General features: G+C 50.1%; 1 protein-coding gene across 2 annotated transcripts in view; it reads left to right on the top strand.

Annotated features, from left to right (window-relative positions):
• The first annotated feature begins 54 nt into the window (after positions 1–54).
• Positions 55–18,633, top strand: part of RNF152 (ring finger protein 152) — a 42,477-nt gene continuing 23,898 nt past the window's right edge. For both annotated transcript variants that reach the window (XM_035318780.1, XM_035318784.1), the window contains exon 1: positions 55–220. The gene's annotated coding sequence lies outside the window, so the exon portion shown is untranslated. The remainder of the gene's footprint in view (positions 221–18,633) is intronic.

Below are 18,633 nucleotides of genomic sequence, written 5' to 3'. Positions count from 1 at the left end.
GGTGGGGTGGGAGCGAGCCGGGCGCGGGGAGAGGCGGCGGCGGCCGGGGCTGGGCCGGGCCGGGCCGGGCTGGGCGGGGTGGGCGCGTCGCCCCCGCCTCTCCTCCCGCTGCCGCCGCTCCGCGGGGCCGGCCGGGGCGTTTCGTAACCGGCCCCGCCGCCGGCAGGACGGGGCTGGCGGCCGCCTCCCGCCGGAGACACCCGCAGCGGCTCGGCGGCAGGTAAAACGCACCGCGGTGGGGCTGAGGTACGGGGTGGGCTCAGCCTGGCGCCTCGCCCGCGGGTGGCTTGCGGGCCGTTCCGGGATTTTATCGCCGTCTGGGGGGGTTTTTTTTTTTTTTTTTTTTTTTTTTTTCCCTCACGCCGGAGACTAGCGGGGCTGAGCTGCCTTGCCTTTTATTTTATTTTATTTTATTGAAAATAAAATAAAGAAATCACGCCTGAATGTTTCAGCAGGGGAGAGGCGCGGAGCCCGCTCGGCGGCAGCCCCGCAGCGCGGCGGGGCTCGGAGTTTGTAGCAGCCGGGAGGGAGATGGAGATGCTGCTGCTGCCGCCGCTGCCGCTGCTGCCGCCGCTGCCTCCTGGCTGGGGTCGAGCCGAGATCTGCGGCTTGCGAGGGCTGCCGGCACCCCTCAGCCCGGCGCTTTGTTCCGACGCGCCGGCCGCAGGGGAGAAGGCTCTCCCGAGGCGCGGGTCTGTCTGCCCGCCGTGTGCCTGCTCGGCCGGGGAGGCGGCGGGGGCGGGTGTTTGGAGAAGAGGTGTTAGAAAAGCCAACAGAGGGAACAAAGCAAACGGGCTTTTGATAAGGTCCCGCTGGTTCGGCTGTAAGCACTGCCATGCCCCTGTTCGCTTTTCCTCGCTGCAACTCCTTTCCTCCTTCTCGCAGGTTTGGTCTGTGATTTGTGTTATGCTCCCGTTCAGAGGTGTTTTATTTCGATACGGATCTGCTTAGGTTTTGGGGCTGAGTGAGGCTGTCAGAAAATATCTGCAACCTTCTAACTTCTCATGTCCACTGAGGTCTTGCTTCTAGCCTGTCTGCATCCAGGCTGAGGTCACGGGCCGTTCTGAAACGCCCACCGAGCCCGAACCAAGGCAGAACTCATGGGGTGATGATAACTAATTTAGAAAACGTCCTGTGCTGAAAATGCTATTCTCTGCTATGTAACAGTGCCTGATTGCATCTGAGCTTCTTGTTAATTGCACGAAAGGTGAAACGTACAAGTAACTGTGGCTGAGGCTTATGGGGTCGGGACGGTTTGGGACCGTCACTCTCTGTGTCACCGGTGTATCATCGGCACGGGGTTCTGTGGAAAATTCCCTCCGTGCCCATGCTTCTGTTGGCAATAGGGCTAAAAAGCCAAAATCTCAGGTAACGTCTGTCGGACGTTTTGGACAGCCTGCCAGGTACGCAAAGACAAATGAAAAAAGATGTTTGTTTTCTGCTGCTTGTCTGGGGGAGACGGGGGGAAGTTGTGTGGGGAACACCTGATGGAAGTTTTGTGCACGTCGTGAAGTCTCCTTGGAACCGGTGGCGGGGATGAGATCACACCCATATTAGAAATGCCAGCAGGACAATAGATATTTTTTGGCCTTAATATAATGCCTTTAAATTACACGTGTAAAAGCACTACCTCAGAATGAGCTGCTCGCTCGTCCAAAGATGCGCTCTGGCTTAGCAGAGCGTGCAGGGAACTGGCAGGTAGCTGCTTCTGGGCACTTGTCTCCGTTCCCTGACTGACTCACCCGGGCCTCCAGCTGTGCCAAAATCCCAGGGTATGTTTCTCGCCTGCTTCTGAACCTGATTCTGGCTCCGGTTCAGGGCTCTCGCTTTGACCCTTTGATGAATCGGAGCAGGATCTCCAGCAGCCACAGCCTGGCGGAGGCTTCAGCATGGTTTTAACTCTAGTCATACGTGTTGTCCTGGTGAAATTCAGGGATATGCATGCATAAGCAAGCTTGCGTGCAGGGGTTTTAAGCTCAGGGCTGTCTACTGTAAGCTTTCCAGGGTGTGAACTGTACATCTTTTTTGCTTGCATGGTGCTCAGAACAAATGCCATATTGTATTTGGGTTTGGTACCGAGGAGCTGACCTTGCTTGGGACCAATACCTACAAAGCAGGAGCCGTGGCGCTCCTCTGCTGGAGTTTTATGGAGGAATAGTTCGCACTGGAGATTTGAGGTCCTTCTGAAAGCTAGATAAGCTTATACTTTTACATGCTCAAACCATTTTTTCAAGCAGAATTAAGTTTTCTAAGGCAGTAAATATTTTTCAGACCGTGACCGCAATCAGTTGACGGTGCCTGGAGGATACAGGTCTGTAGGGATGCATGTGACGTGGCTGAGCGGTTGGTGTGACTCTACCAAAGACCCAGTGATGTGTATTTTTGCCCATACAGCCATTGACTTTGGGGCCTGGCGTAGGGCAGCAGCCTTTTATAAGGGTGGTCTTACACTGCCACCCGTATTTATTTGTCAGTCAGTCCTGCAGCCCTCCTAAGCATCAGGTAGCAGTTACTCAGGCAAGAAATTCTGCTGGCTTGAGTGTGGTTATTCAGCTGAGGAAATGGTGTGCAATTTGAGTAAAAGGTTGTGGATTTGGGGCACGAGTGCTCTTTGTGTGTGTGTGTGAGGAGAATGTGGGAAATGGATTTCCAAAGCCTGGGATCCTGGCATGCCTTAAATTCTCCCTTGTTCTTAGGCTTTGCCTCTATCTGGTGGGTGGGCTGGGGGCCGGACTTTCCTCCCCTTTACAGTACGCAGAGCTTCTGGAGAAATTCCACAGCTGTTTTTGGATCTGTCCAGAGCCGCCTCCTTGCTGTGCTGGTGCTGTTTTCTCCACAAATAGGTTTGCTGCTGCTGTGCTGGGATCTGCAAACTGGTCCTTGAGAACTCAGGTCCTCGTCCTCCAGCCCTGATGAGGCATTTTGCCCCCTTCAGGTGCAAATGACTTGGCCACCCCTTCCTTCTGGCGGCAGGAATTACCCCTGCAGGGTAAGCTTCAAGTGGAAATGAATTTGTAATTTGCCCCTTCCTGCCCCAGAGACAGAAAACCTGGGAAGTTAGAGGGTCTAGCTGCAGCGTGTGCTGTGCAGCTCGCACACTTGGTGGAGCAGAGCTTCGTTTCCTGGGTCAGAACCGAACATGGAAGTGCTGCTTATCATAGCTTTCATCTTCCCCCCACCATGTTTTTCTTTTCTTTGTAACTTAGTTTCCCCAGGCAATGAGTGTTGTCTGTCCCCCGCCCTTTCCATGTGGCCAACTTCAGCCAGATCACACCAGGGGCTGGCAGGCTTGAAGATCATTAGTTTCCTGCTTGCTGTTGCTGAGGTTAGTGGCTGGGGAGATGGGAAACCTTTGAACCAGTGCTGCCTTTGACAAGAAGGAGGTGGGTTTCAGCCTTTCCCCATTCTGCCGCTCAGTGGTGGGACGTGCAGTGCTGGGCCATGCCATGAAGCGTGCGTGGCCCCCGGGGTTGGGGTTGGCGTGAAGCAATGTGCGTGGGAGCCGTGGCGGAGGATGTGAGGGTGGAAGACGTGTATCGGCGTTGTCCCGTGTGGATGTAGCTGTGGTGTCCTGGGCAACCCGTGCCAGGGGTCTGGGGAAAGCACTGCTGGAAGGAGCCGCCTGACCCTGACCCCAGGCAGTTTTTGGTGCTGGGCATGTCCTGTCCAGACCCCGACTGAAGGAGCAGACGGGCATCTGTTGAGGCAGAGGCTATCGCAGGTGCTCTCTGCCCTCTGTGGCCGCTGGTCCTCAGGCAGTATGTCCCTGATGTCCTGGGGTGTCGAGCGTGGTGTCTGCTCTGCAGAGACCTCCAGCGTCGGGCTCTGATGCTGTAAGCCTCACCTCAGAGGGCTGAGCTGAATCTCAAACACCCTTCTCAGACGGCTCGTGGCGCAACTAAGATGAGACGCCTCTGTCAAGGTGAGGCGAAGGGAGAAACTGTGTCGCTGCTTCCCCGTTACGGAGGGCGTGGGGCACCGACCTGTGCAGCGGGGGCTGCCGGTCCCTCCTGCCCTTCCCCACTACGCACCACCAGCTAGGAGGCACAGCAGACACCTGTGATAGGGGCAGCGCTTTCTCCGTTACGTTTTAAAGCAGAGTGGCTTGCCTGCCAAAAGCAAAGGACTGCGATGCTTCCACCGAGACAGACGTTTCCGCGGCGGAGCCTACGCAGAGCGTGTGAGCTGGAGAGAGCCGGAGTGGTCAGAGCGCTGCGGGCACTGGCTGAACCTGCGGGACCTGGCAGCTCCGCGTCTGAGGGCGGGGAAGGACGCGAGTGCAGCTCGCTTTGTGAGGAACCACAGCATGCAAAGGTTGTGACAGGAGCTGCCAGCGCCTGTTAGGAATACTACTTGCAAGAAAGGGAGGGGGGTGTTTACAAGCAGGAGCATAAAAAGACAAATAGGGTTTTATTTTTTGAAAGCGCCAAGCCTACACAGTGAGTGTGCCATCAGACACACTGCCTCTTGCCAGCTAATATCATCCGCAAATAAAACAAGTCAGGTTGTTGCTATTGCAGCTGCTTTCCCTCATGAAGCAGGGTGAGCCAGACGCGTCCGACTCCGAGAAACGTGCTGGCAAGTTGCCTGAAGTCTGAGGTGCACAGGGTAATTTACTTAAAAAAAACAATATAACAATTATCCTCTAGGATGAGCACGTACGGCCATAATGTTTGCTTGCAGTTGCATTTTCTGTGACATGCTCTTAGAAGTTGTGTGTTGGCTGCATTCACCAGCAAACACAGCCTGGAGGTGATCAGCTCCTTCCCTGACCTGCAGTTAACAGCAATAATTACATTTAAACAAGTTTTAGTGTGGGAGGTAGGAGGGGTTCGGCGCCTTGGAGCTGTCAGCTGGGTTATTTGGGATCCAGGCCTTGGGAGCTTTCGTTCTGACCTTGGGCATCATGCTGTGTCCCCTGCTTTTCAAATCCGATCTGTTACGATTCATTTCAGCGCGACTGATTGATATCAGTCTTGGTTTCCTCATCTGAAGCAACCCCAAAATCCCCAAATGTTTGTGCGTGAAATTGAAGTTCAAGTATGAAATCTCCCTCTCTCCTCCCTGCTCTTTACCTCTGACAGAGGTGGGAGAAAACGAATCATTCACAGCCATCTGCTGGAGGCATCCATCACGCTGGGAGCAGTCTGCTAGTTGTTCCACGTGTTATTAATGATGAAAAGATATAAACATATGAGCTCATAATTATGTTGCATTTAAATTGCTTACAAAATTATGACAGTAGGAGAACAATGAGGTTACAAAATCCAGCGGACAAAGGCAAGGAAATGCCAGAACTAACGTTGCCCAGCTCCCCTTCACATCTGCATTATGATACAATCTCTACTTCTACGGTTGCGTCATTTTTTCCCTTTCACATTTTTTCCCCTCTTTCAGTAATTACTGCATAATTAATTTTCTCTCCCCCGTTTACTTTCTGCGTGAGGCTCCACACCTATTTTACACCCCACCCAGGGCTCGAACCGAGCTGTGCTGTTAATTCCTTCCCGGGGGCTTCGCAGGCGGGGAAGCTCTTGCGACATCTCAGATGCTGGCACCGTGCGCGTCCTCAGGAAGGGAGGCAAAGAGCGAATAAAGCTCGAATGAATGAAACTCCTTCAATTTTTGGCTGCCTCGCAGAGATGCTCAGGGATGATTTTGTTTTCCACTCACCCCAGAACACCTAGCATGAGGTAGCAGTTCACCAGCTGGAGGCACGAGGGCGGTTGGCCTGAGCTGTAAGTCTCGGCACTCGCGCGGGTCAGCCCTAGGTGCCCTGGATTTGCAGAGGGTGGGAACTGCCCCGTTAGGGGTCACCTGGAGAAAAACTGCTTTGAGTGACTCACCGAGCATCTTGCAAAGACTGTGGAGCTGAGAGAGAGGTGAGTGCTGCCCGCAGGCGGTACGCCCAACTTCCTCAAGCAAGGTGGTTGTCTCCGTTTCTTCCTGCCTTGCCTCACTCACTGATCTTTCTGACCCCCGCTGAACAAGGCAGGGGCTGAGAGTGCCATCTCCTTTATCACACAGCCCTATCTCTTTTTACGACAGCAGCTGGTTTCCAGGACACAAGTGGTTTGTGAGCCTGGAATTAGAGACAGCAAAATCGGTGCAGAGGCGCATGGGAGCTGGGAGAATGTCGTAGAGGCAGTCCTCATGGTGCCTCTTAGCTTCGCAGTGCTCAAGTTTGCAGTCCTTGTATTAAAAGCTAAGACGCGTCCAAGTTTTAATGCAGTTTTCTAACTGGAGAAAGGCGAGAGAGACTAAAAAACAGTCCTGTCACGTGAAACTGCAGTGATTACGGGTCATCCCGAGGGCTTAGACCTTTGGGCTGCAGCATTAATTTCTAACCCGTGAGCTAACAGCCCGCGCTGGCTGGCTCTGGGTGCTCGTAGTCCCCTGAATGGGATGTACACCGTGCTGAGGGGGCTCCTGTCCGAGCCAGGACACCCCCAGATCCCATCTGAGGATGGGGTGGGCAGAGCTCTGCTGCTTCCTCACTCATTCGGGGGGTTCATCTTCCTTCTCACCTAGAGCTATTGCTGTGGTCATCCTCTGAGCTCAGGCAATGGGTAAATGGCTGCTTTAGGCCAGCTCTGTAAAGCGCCTTTGTATCTAAAGCACGTGCTGCCTTCTGCTCTGTTTCTGTGTTTCTATGTATGGGGTCTCACCTGCTGCCACCTAGCTTATTCTGCGGTTAAACCTAGGTGAATATGCTGTTTTATGGGGCTGGATATGAGACCTAGATTGCATCAGTTCGTAGCAAAATGAGGAAGACTGACTGGCCAATGACTTCTTTTTGTTGTTGGTTTTCTGAGAGTAGGGTCTGGAGGTTGGGATTCCAGCTCAGGCACAAGCTGGTGCAAACTCGGGCACTTCCCGAGAAGACGTGTGTGGTCCCAGCAAGCAATGAGGTGCTTTTCAGCCTGAGTTACCTTCTTTTGGCCAATTTGCAGTCAGTGTCTCCTGAGAGCTTTGATCAGAGGGGAAGGAAGGTTGGTATAAGCCTCACACTGCGGTAACAGAGGAAGAAGCAGAAATTCTGATTATGCTCAAATGAACGTAACAATTGGCTTTCTTTACACAACTTGAGATTTGTTTTGTTCATTAAAACAGATGAGGAAAAGTGGATGATACCGGCAAAGAAAATAACATTGCCAACAGTCTGGTCTTGGAACAGGCCAGACTGACCTGCAGAGAAACAAATGGGATGGGAATGGTTTTAAACCAAGACTTGTGTTCTTGGGAATCTGTGATACTGATCATGGCCATGATAAATATGAGACATGTCAACTTAGAATGGTAAAGTAATGACAGAACAGGGTGTCTTAAGAAGTTTGGGATGACTCAACAGATTGTATGTCTTTACCAATGAATTGGTAAGCCAGGTACTGAAAACTTGCTTCAACCAATTCTCCCTGCGTTACCGCTGTGCATGAACAAATCCAAGAACAAGTGTTTCAGAGCCAAACTCTGCTTTTGAAAAAGAGAAAAATACACAAAGGAACATGAGATTTGTTTTTGTACGTCGTCTGCAGGTACTTGGGAGCCATGGATGTTGTGTAATGAGTCTGTGAGAGATAACAGGGAAGAAATGGGTTGTGACAAAGGAGAGATCCACCAGCTTTCAGAGGGGGGAAAAAAAAGGTATTGTGAATCAGAAGAAGGTTGCACATCACTGACCTGTAAGGCAGCAGTGAGCCTGTGTGTCTGGGATCTGGTCTGAGTGTGGATGGGTCGTGTTGGCTTCAGGTAAGCTCTGATACAGCCTTGTTCTGGGTAATTTGTGTGTGTGATTTGCTTCTGAGGTAATTATATCTGGGTAAATCTCCAGGCACCGCAAGCCCTCTTAGCTCCCTGGGGACAGAAGCCGCTGCTTTGCGGGGTGGCCCCGTGCTGGATGAGCTTTGCTGGCTTTGCTCTCCCCCTCCAGCTCTGCCTCCCCCTCTCCTCTTCCTCACAGCATCTGTGGTTGGTTGGATGCTGAAAGGCACGGACAGGACTTTGAAAAAGCTGGCTCAGCAGAAGAGGTGGAGAGCCAGCTGATGCCAGTATTAATATTCTTTCAAAATTGATGGATGAGACGATTATAAAATTGCAGAGGGATGTGAAACTTAAAAGGAATCTGTGTTTTAATTGCAGTCTGGATTTTTTTTCAGCAGCCAGCTCCTGAGGTGCAGGGCAGATCGAGCATTTTTTGGGTGAGGATGTTACTGTAGATTGTACAATATCTTGTTTTTTTTAAAAAAAGCCTGTGCCAGTCTGTTTTGCTCAGTCTGGTGCTCTGTCTTCAGTTGCACTGCGCGGTAGCGTGCTGTGTCTAGACAGTAAATCAGATCTGAAAAGCTGTCCCGATGCAGCTGGGGGAAACAGGGATGGCACCAGTAGCTCCAGCTTCCCGCGTGGTGCTGAGGTGCCCACGCCTGCAGGAGGTACCAAGGTGGCGGACTTGCAATTTCCCCCGCGTGCCTTACATCTCTGCTGAGAGGAGCGAGGATGCTGGAGCTGTTAGGCTTGTGGGGACGGGTGCTGAGTCCGCGTTTCCTCCAGGCGACGTGCCAGCCTTCGGCACTGACACCAACTCCCCTCTCACCTGGCGCAGAGCCTTGCCCTGCTGACGAAGCCCCTGGCTCGGCCTGTGAGGAGCGCTCCTGCATGGATGGCCTGCTTTATGATGAGAGCTGTTTGCACTGCAGTTCGTGCCCCTGCTTCTCGTTTTCCTTGTCACGACTCTTACCGCTGCTAGGGCTGTTGCCACCGTTGGACCCCACGCCCCGTACGGCCCTGGGCTGCTGCGCGAAGGCCCTGTAAGTACGCAGTGAAGGGTGCTTGCAGCCTCTGTGAGAGGCAGCAGTTGATTTTGTTTGTTTGGTTGGTTTTGGTGACTTTCCCACATGGTGTTCAATTATTTTGGCAGGCTGGCTTGCATGACAGGAAAGTCTTTGTGTCATGCTTTGTATGGTCCTCATAGCCACTGTGGTCCAACGTTTTGCTCCAAGCAGAAGCAGCGTATTTAGGTGGTCTGAAAAGAAGCGAGGGAGGCTGTGATACCAGAGAAACAACGATCACAGTTTTAGGCACGATGGGTGTCGCTGAGCTGGAGGCACTAGACAGCTAGCTGCTGATGAATGCCAGCTTGAAAACAGCCCAGATGTTTGTGTGCTGTGTGAGACTTTCTCATGGACAGGAGGTTTGCTGGAGTGTGTTTCATCCAGAATTGGGCCAAAACATCTTCCATCCAATTCTGACTTTCTTCAGGCTTTAACAAAAGCACGTAGTGGTTTTCACTAGCCCTTCTTTCCTCTGGGATTGAAAACTCTGCAGAATTTCCTAAACCCCAAAGCAGTTTGCCCTAATTGCACTTATTTTGAAAAGTACCTGCGTAGGTGAGTTAGTTAAGAGGAGGAAGCATCAGCCTTTTTTTCTCATCTCCTCCTGCTTTCTTCCAAGTCAAAAGCTGGGAGAAGGAGGCACCTTTCAAGAAGCTCCTGACCAGGAGTGGACTCAAGCCTCAATTCAGTTCAAGTCTCAGCCTTGCCAGGTCCTGGCATCTTCATCAGACCTCCCATCTGCTGCAGGTGGAGTTGTGTAAGAGGTTTGCTCAGGTGCTTGGAGGGCTGTTTGTAAAAGTGAGCAATTTGAGGCGGAGGCAGTCTTCTGTCTCAGTGCTTTGGCAAGCTGGTTTTCAAGCTCTGTGCCTTCTGCCTCTCCTGGGAGGATGTCCTGAGTCCGCTTGAGCTGTGGCGAGCTCCCCCCTTTTTCCCTGCTCATCTTCCTGGGGCAGCTGCTGCAATCCACGTGGTGCGGTTTAGAGACGAGCTCCGCTGCCTGCGTTTCCTGCCCTAGTGCAGGTTGGTATTTTAATGGCTTCAAGCTAAAATGAGGGAGAGGAGCGCACCGAAGAGCATTCGGTTCTCAACGCCGTCGCGGGGGTGTGTCCGTGCTCCCTGCGAGGTACGGGGGCTTCGAGCTCAGCACGTGGTGAGCCCTGAAGGTGACAGCAGACTGCTGCAGCCTTCCGGCATCCCAGAGGGCTGCAATCTCTGTGGTGTTTACTCTGCAAACACTCTCTCTGTCTTTCCAGAAGCGTGCTGTTTACACGTGCGCAGGCGTTATGATTTTGCGGTGTGCTCGCTTGCGGTGGCTGTAATTTGGGCACAGCTGGCAGTGCTGATAGGGGGATTTCTGTTCTACAAACACGTACTGCTTGGGAGGTAAAAACTTGCTGGTAGCGGCATTCGACGCCCAGCAACTCTCCCTTCGGCTGAGCGGGCAGCTGCTGGTGGTGGAGCTGTGCTGGCAAGAGCTCACGGCAGCAGGACAGCAGTGCTGAGCCATTCCTGTTGCTATTCGGGATATTTAAATTCCTCAAGACTTTTCTTCCTAGCGATGCTTTACATATATAAATATTGAGAAATCAACCTGAGTTGTGCTATTCCGCAAATGCCTGGGAGCCTGTTTTCTCCGTTCCCTTATGGCAGATCTGTTAACATCTGACTGCAGCTACAGGTTGCTTGTCCAGGTAGTGTTTGCCTTTGCTGTTGTGGCATCAGGGCCTGCTCGGCATTTTTGATCTGATTCTCAAAGGATTTCCATTTGTTCGCAGCACTGCTCCGTATGCCAGTTTCCCCATAAATGTTGTTAGAATTGGCAATATGGACCTGGTGCCAAGGGCGAGGGGCTAGCTCTGATTTCTGAGGTGTGTTTGAGGTGTCCTGTCATTGTGGAAGCCCTGGTGACCCGGGTTAACAGGACAGTAGTAATGTTTCACAGACAAATGCCTTTCTCATCGTGTGGCTTCAAAGCACTGTAAGAAAGGGTCAGACTGTGGCATGTGTCCCATTTTGCGGGTCGGTACAGCATGGGGGGGGAAGCGTTGGGTGGTACCATACGCTGCAGATCTGGGGAGCACTGGGATGGCCCCAGGCTGCCCTCACCTTGCTCTGTTCTCCACATCCAGCCCTTCCTTGCTTGGCTGGGGACAGACAGGCTCATGAGCTGCGCTGGTGGCTGGGGAACGGGTGGCCTGGGCTCAAGTACGAGGCTGCGCTGGGCAGAGCAGCCTCTGGGACTTCTGCACGCAGGGCTGTGCGATCTGAGGGCACGTTGTTTGAGCCTGAGATGCTTGATGAGAGGCCAGGATGGTTATTTGCATTAGTGATGAGATGATTAGTAGATGGTGTTCGTGGTTCTCATTAGAGACCTGTGGAAGATTGGGATCAAGCAGAAAGGATTTTTTTGCGTGTATGTAATTCATAAGACCTGCTGCTCAAGCCTCTATTAATACCCTCCTTTATTGTCTTCCCAACTGGCAGCGAAGCTGGAAAATACTAATTGTGTTGTGCGCTGTCAAGTGGAAACAAAGGCAGATGTTGCACAGGGGCAACTCGGCTTCCCACGGCGGCTCGGACGCTCCTGAATGCTGGTGTCACTGCTGATCAGGAACGTACTGCAGAGCCAGTGCAGGAAGAGTGCAGAGGGACCTCATTCTCATATCCTCTGAGCGTCTATTCAGAACTGATGATTAGCTGCCTTTGTACAGAAACATCTTTATTTTTACAGGTAAAATCAAAGGGCCAAGCTCCGTGGTCCAAAGCTGTTTATTCTCAGCCTTTGTCATGTGTTCAGCTGACTGAATTACTTCAAATGTAAAATGGCCTTTTCCAAACCAGAAAGCTTGCACAAAAATGTATTTCGCCCATTCTTTCATTTAAAAGCAAAATGTGAAAAGACAACTCTCATCTGCTCTCTTCTCTTGCCCTCTTCTGTTTCTCTTGGTGGCAAAATGAGAAAAGTAAAAAGGTGGAAGCAAAAGCTTTGTGTGTATGCTCACACATCTATGTACAGAGGATAACCTAAAGTAAATGATTATTTTTGACTTAGCAAAAAGAAAAAAGCCAGTGAAAATCAGTCATTTATGAAAAATTGCTGCTATGAAAAAATGGTTTTAGTAGCAACTTACAGAGCTTTGCAGGCTCTGAAGTCACCGGTGTGATATGCTACATGCTCTTGAGATGCAGCAGCTTCTCCCTTGCACAAATCAAATCGAGCAGGGTAACATGCAGATCCACTTCATTTCAGCGTATGCAGTGGAGAGGATGCCGAGAAACACATGCAAGCATCTTAGGTGAGTGAAACTATCTTCAAATGCTTCAGTAATGTCAAATGTGACCGAAATAGTGAGCTTCTGTATTAAATAAATGCATGCCTTCCAAGGGAAAAAACCCTGAACAGTACTTGCAAAAGCTCAAAAGCTGTCAGGAGATTGTGGGTTAAGTAAGTATCTCTATGACCACATTATCATTTTATTTTCTCTTCTTGCCACTGATGTGCAGGCTAGAAGAAAAAAAAAGGTTGGAGGAGGTTGGGGAGAGAAGGGAACAGTTGCTTTGTTTGGGTTTTTGTTTGTTTTACTTCTTTAGTGCATCCATCTTTACATCTGGTTCCTGGCAGTGTTTTATGACCTGCTCTGAGCAGGAGACTGCTGATGAAAGTGATCCAAAACAGCGAAGCCCATCGGTGCTCTCTGTTCAGAGCTTCACGAGCAGGCAGAAACCTACTTCCAGTGCTAGCCTTATTAAAATACGTTTTTGAAGTTACTGAGGATCAGCCTCATCTGAAAAGAGTACTGTAAATTGGCAGTAGTGCACCTGGGAAATGTGTCGGGATGTATGTGTTCAGGTTCTCTGGAGCTTGAGGAAATATTCTTGTGAAAACTGGGAGTCATCTAGGCATTAGCTGAGGAAGAAAACAGTGTAAGCCGCTCGAGGACTGAAAAGAATGAGCAGAATAAAATACAAGTTGCAGTTCTATAGTGCCGTGTAAAAGGAAACTGCTAAACATCTTTCCTTGGTAAGCAAACAAATGTTTGAATGGTATTATATTACTTTTTCAGCTCCTGTTCTGAGATTGCTGGCACCTTTTGCAACCAGCAAACTAAAATAAAGCTTTGTAGGAGTAGCAATTTCAGGAGATTGCTTGGAATCTCAAACTGCTTATTTAGGTTTCTTTGATTTATCGGGTGATGTATTTGGTACCAGGTAGTTTGTTTCAGGAGTACATAAAGTAAATAAATTTGATTAGCGCCTATGCTTTCCGTCAGTCTTTTGGCTGCACTTTGTAGCTTGTTAAAGCACAGAACTCCAGGTATTGGCAAAATCTCTTCCCGTGAAAAGCTGGTGCAAAATAAATTGATTTGTAGCAGAGGGAGAGGCCGGCGCGTGTGCTGCACTTCCCCGGTCCGTGTGCCACTCTGAGGATGCACACGTGTGATCGAGCCTTCCCCGCATCATGGCTCAAATCCCTATTTCGGTGAGCCTCAGCTGCAGCTCTACGGCCTGCTTACAGATCTCACGGCAGCAGCAGAAGGCAAATGTAGTATCAGCCTGCCCTTACTGGTGAGGAGAGGGTGCTCAGCCTCTGCGAGGCACCTGCACTTGTCTTGCAACCCCTGATCTCCCTAGGAAGGCTGCTGCAAGTCAGGAGAGAGCCAAGAGAAGCAGGGTCTTGCAGCCCACGTATCGATGGCTTCCTAAGTCTTGAGAGTGCAGTGGATGTTTGGAAGCAATGAAAATAGATGACCATGTGGCCAGTACAAGAAATGATAAACTCCACTGCATTTATTTTTATAGCAAAATGGCATTTTCACATCTCCACGAGGGATGTTCTATCAGGATACGAACCCAGCAAAGCATTTGTTTTTGTGGACCTAGCAATTTTGGCACAGATGTGATGAAATTAGCTAATCTCTCGATGAAAACAAGTGAGCTGGTAAAGCTGCAATTTTGCAAGTATGACTGCATCCTCTTTCGGTGATGCGGCTGTGGTGGTCTGAGGCCGTATTTCTTCACGCTTCAGATTGACGGGATAAGGGTACGTTGAATGGGCATAGGTCTGGCAAAATTAAGTCATGGTGATTTTAGAGCAAAGCACGGGATTAATAACCTAGAAGATTGAGCATTATTTGATGGAAATTTGATTTCACTTTTTAGTGACTCAGGAATGTGAGCATTTAAAATTTGAGTCATGCTTTTAACGGTGTCTTAACAGGACTTTCAAAGTTGTGGGTACGCTTCCTTGCGTTCAAATTAAAATGCATGTAAAAGCTTGTGAGTACCAAGTGTTTGTGCTTGTGGATTGGACAGTTCGTTGCTTGGCCCACCTGCATTTTGTGTGTGCATGCGAAATAATCTGCATTAGCAGTAGAGCATTCTGAGCGCAGAGATTATGTTACAGCTAATCTGCGTTCAGGCAAAGCAACTGGGAAAAGCAGCTGTAGGAGGCCACTAAGGTAAGGCTGGATACTTGCTGGAGGCCACCAGGTTGTGTCTTGCTTTAAAATCAGAACGGCGATGACAACACAAGAGTGAAGAGGTTGGGGGTTACCTGGTTGTTGCAGCTAGACCCAGTCTATTCGGTCAAGGCAGTGCACTGTTTTGATAGAGAATTATGCAGGGCTCTGTTTCAACTGGTTTCCAGAATGAGTCAGTGTAAGAACTGGCAATGAGGTCATGCGGATTTTTTTTTTAAGGACCTGTTGTACTAATTAGGTTATGTTATGTGGCTTAGTATTAGTTAAGCCTGCCCAGGGTTACTGGTAGGAGTTCAACCTTTAATTTTCTGCTGGAAGCGACTTCCCTTCAACATTCAGAGATGTGCAGCAGTTGTCATTAAAGACTGTAACATATTAATCCCCAAAGCACTGTTTAAATTATGAAGGAAAGGGGGGGAAGGAAACTGCAGAAAGTGGTAGGGGAATTATTGCATTGAGCAATTGCAGGGCTTAACACCAAGTGTCACAGAGAGAAGATGTGTCAATGTTGAGCAAATACTTGTATGGAGTCTGTTCATCTGCACGTAATATGTATATATAAGTTAGTGGCAGCTGTGATTATGTATAATGGCATATTATGTAGTTGTTTGAACAGGGCAACAAAGAAGGTAAGGCTTCCAGACTATTTCTTTTGCTCATAACAAACATCAAATCCTCCCTCTCCACCTCCAGGCACTCCAAACTTTGCTCACACCTTATCTGCGTTCGCCCTTGCTTCCTGCTTGTTCCCTGTCCCCATCCACTGTGTTTCCTCTTGTTCCTGCCCTGGCCTCCAGCTCCTGTAGGGAGTTCAGTGCTTTTTCTTTTGCTACTTTCTTCATCCAATCTGCACCCTCCCTAATCTACAGCAACACAGTCCTTCCCTATCACATGTAAATCAGACAGATTTTTAGCTTCGCCTAAATTTCTGTAGCAGATGTAAGTTAGAATAGAACATTCTTTTTTTTTTTTTTTTTTTTTTTTTTTCTTTTTAAACATCCTTGTCCAGTGTTAGTTTCCAGATACCGTAAAGGATGGGTGGAGACCTTAAAAACGGAGTAACGCTACAAGGAAACTGTCAGTGCAAACCTTGCCATGGCTGAAAAAAAACGTAATCTCTCGACCTGTAATTCCAGGGGTGCAATTTTGTCAGGGTTCAGACTCCAAGATTTATTTCCTAGAAAGTCTGTGGCTGCTAAGAAGGGCCTTTGTCTCTCATGTGCTGTTGGCTGTTTGAAGAGGCAATATTCAAGTCCTGGAGTGTGAGGCCATGTGCCTGTGGGAGGGCTGGGCCATGGCTCCACCTGAACCAGGTCTTTGAACCACCAGATGTGTGGCAGGATGATCAGCTCGGGCAGCACATGCAGCGGGGTGTTTCGACTGTTTTTTTTGCTGATCATCAGAGGATGGTGGACTCCCTGACAGGGCTCAAAGTCTGTTTGTTGAATGCACGTAACCAGCAAGAAGAGTTTGAGCCGACGTGCTGCATGCCTGTGTTATCCTCGAAGAGGCGTTGGGTTCCTCAGCACCAGTTTTGCTCTCGCTTGGTGATGGCCGTGTGCAGGCAGTGGTTTGGCGGTGGTTATCTGTAACTCCATCTGTCCCCGCACAACATTCAGCCTGGCATTTTTGCCCTCCAGTGCAGGACTGGCTTGTTTTCCTCATTGGTTTTTAATCCAGAAAGAGCACCCCCGTCATCATTGAGCCACTGGGTGGATACGGTGTGGGCACAGCTCTTTCCCTTTGAGCAGTGCCTGGTGTGGGCACGGCCAGAGCTAAACTCACACTGCCTGAATGCCAGCACAGCTAGTTTGTTATTCTTTGGGACTCTTCAGTCTTCCCAGTTCAGGCAAACACGATTTCATTCCCTTTCTCCAAAGGCTGTTGCTACTCGTTGCTTTTCTTTCCTTTTTTTTTTTTTTCATTTTTTTTCCTCAGGTCTAACGACTCTCGGTGGCACCTCCAATAATGTTTCATTGCAATGCAAAAGGAGAAAACCACTTTGTCAGCAGCCTACTTCAGGCAGAGAAATTCATATCTGTGAGAAGCATATGTACAGAGCAGCAATTACTCAGATCATCAATATTTATACAGCAGATAGTAGTCATCATGGACAAGATGAATATTGTCACAACAGCAGTAGTTGCTGGGGGGGGGGGGGGGGCGGGCGGAAACATAATTGTTAGGTTTCTTTAACCAGGATAATTATTTAACTTTCAACTGACTGGTGAAAATAGCTTCGAGTCTGGATCAAATACTCGGTAGAACTTCACCTCCTTCTAGCAATGGAAATGCCCCTCCTGTCTACCCTTGTGTCACACAGGGAGCGCTCTCCGGGAAGCTGGCCTTTACGTGCGACTTCTACTGAAGGCAATGTTGGTGCCAGTAGCTGAACAAGGACTAATTAAACAAGCAAACCAAAACCACAGAAGTCGGCAGCTTATTTCCAAAAAGTTCTCGTTGCGTCCGCTGCAGACAGACGCGTGTTTGCGGACAAGGTGGATGCAGCTGCGCACGCTGCATTTAAAAGCTGTCCTTAGGGCGGGCCCCCTGCCAGGCCTACCAGCAGCTGTGGCAGCCCTTCCCTTCCCGTCCCATCGCCATGCCACGCCTGGAGGCCAAGTGAGTCCCCGTCCCAGCTCCTCTCTCCATCGGGCAGAGGGAAGGCCGAGGCGGTGCCTTTCCTGTTTGCATGGCAGATGCAGCTCCTGCCACCCGCCCTCCTTGGCCTCCCTGTGGCTGCATGGCTGTTCGGAAGTCGTGTCCACTGGCAGGAGGATCTGCTAGGTTGCCCTGCTTTCAAAATCATTAAGTCAAAAACTATCACGTGTGCATTGTTTGCTGCAGATGATTTACGTGCTGACTTTTTTCTTCTGCTTTTGAAATACATATGGATAGCTGCATTTTTCCATTGCACTTGCCAGCTCTTTGGATTTGACTCTGTAAGCATTTGAACCCCCTAGGCTTCTTTCAGCTGTCTGGGAACAGCAGACAGTAGAGCACAGTTATTTGGTGCTCCAAATTGAGCTCTTTTGGGCTGGTTCTCATTCATATCATGAATCACACAGCTTCAAGTTTTTGAAAAGCCACAGAATCACAGAATGGACGAGGTTGGAAGGGACCTCCAGAGATCACCTAGTCCAACCCCCCTACTGAGCAGGATCACCTCAAGCACGTTGCGCATGATGGCATCCAGGCAGGTTTTGGGTATCTTCAGAGAAGGAGACTCCACAACTGCTCTGGGCAGTCTGTGCCAGTGCTCTGTTACCCTCACAGTAAAGAAGTGCCCCCTCATATTCAGCCAGAACCTCCTGTGCTTCAGTTTGTGCCCATTGCCTCTCGTCCTGTTGCTGGGCACGACTGAAAAGAGACCAGCTCCATTCTCTTGACACCCTCCCCTCAGATATTTATATGCATTGATGAGGTCTCCCCTCAGTTTACTCTTTTCCAGGCTAAACAGGCCCAGCCCTCTCAGTCTGTTCTCGTATGACAGGTGCTCCAGTCGTCTCGTCATCTTCATAGCCCTCCTCTGGACTCGCTCCAGTAGCTCCATGTCCCTCTTGCACTGGGGAGCCCAGAACTGCACACAATACTCCAGGTGTGGCCTCACCAGGGCTGAGTAGAGGGGGAGGATCACCTCCCTTGATGTGCTGGCAACACTCCTCCAAATGCACCCCAGGACACCATTGGCCTTCTTGGCCACAAGGGCCCGTTGCTGACTCATGGTCAGCCTGCTGTCCATCGGGACTCCCAGGTTCCTCTCCACAGAGCTGCTCTTCAGCACGTCAGCCCCCAGCCCGCACTGGTGCTTGGGGTAACTGCAGAGTAACCTGAGAACGTTCTCAGCAGAGTAGGTCCCCAAAAGACCTGACGTACTCCAGCATCAAACTTCCAGACACCTTTGCCTATGGGGTGCAGGTAACGAGGCTCCTGGTGCTAGGAGAAAAGGTGCCCCAAGAGTTGCATTTACAAAAGCCAGCACCCCAAATAGGGAGCCGTGTAAGTTGGCTTCAACAAGGGAGAAGCTCTTTTAAGTGTGCAGCCCTCTTTCTGTTGCAGGGAAATATGCTGAACTGCTCCTTTTCATTCTTTTCTGGAGTTAGGTACCTTCTCAGATGCAAGCAATGGAAGAGAGGGCAGTTGTTCTCTGGGTGAGATCTGGTGCTCACCCACAGGAAGGTAGGGCTGTGCTCCTACCTCTGGCAGCATTTGGTCATGGTTCTTTTTCTCTGTAGGTAAAGGCATTAGGCTGCTTGGATTCCAGCCCTTCTCCAAATGAATTTTTAATGTAAAATAATTAAACATTCATTGGAACAGGGACGGGA

Source organism: Oxyura jamaicensis, chromosome 2 (genome assembly GCF_011077185.1).
Source record: "Oxyura jamaicensis isolate SHBP4307 breed ruddy duck chromosome 2, BPBGC_Ojam_1.0, whole genome shotgun sequence".
NCBI classification, from domain to species: Eukaryota; Metazoa; Chordata; class Aves; order Anseriformes; family Anatidae; genus Oxyura; species Oxyura jamaicensis.
Note: the sequence above shows the minus strand (reverse complement) of the source record. Positions and strands in the feature narration are given on the sequence as shown.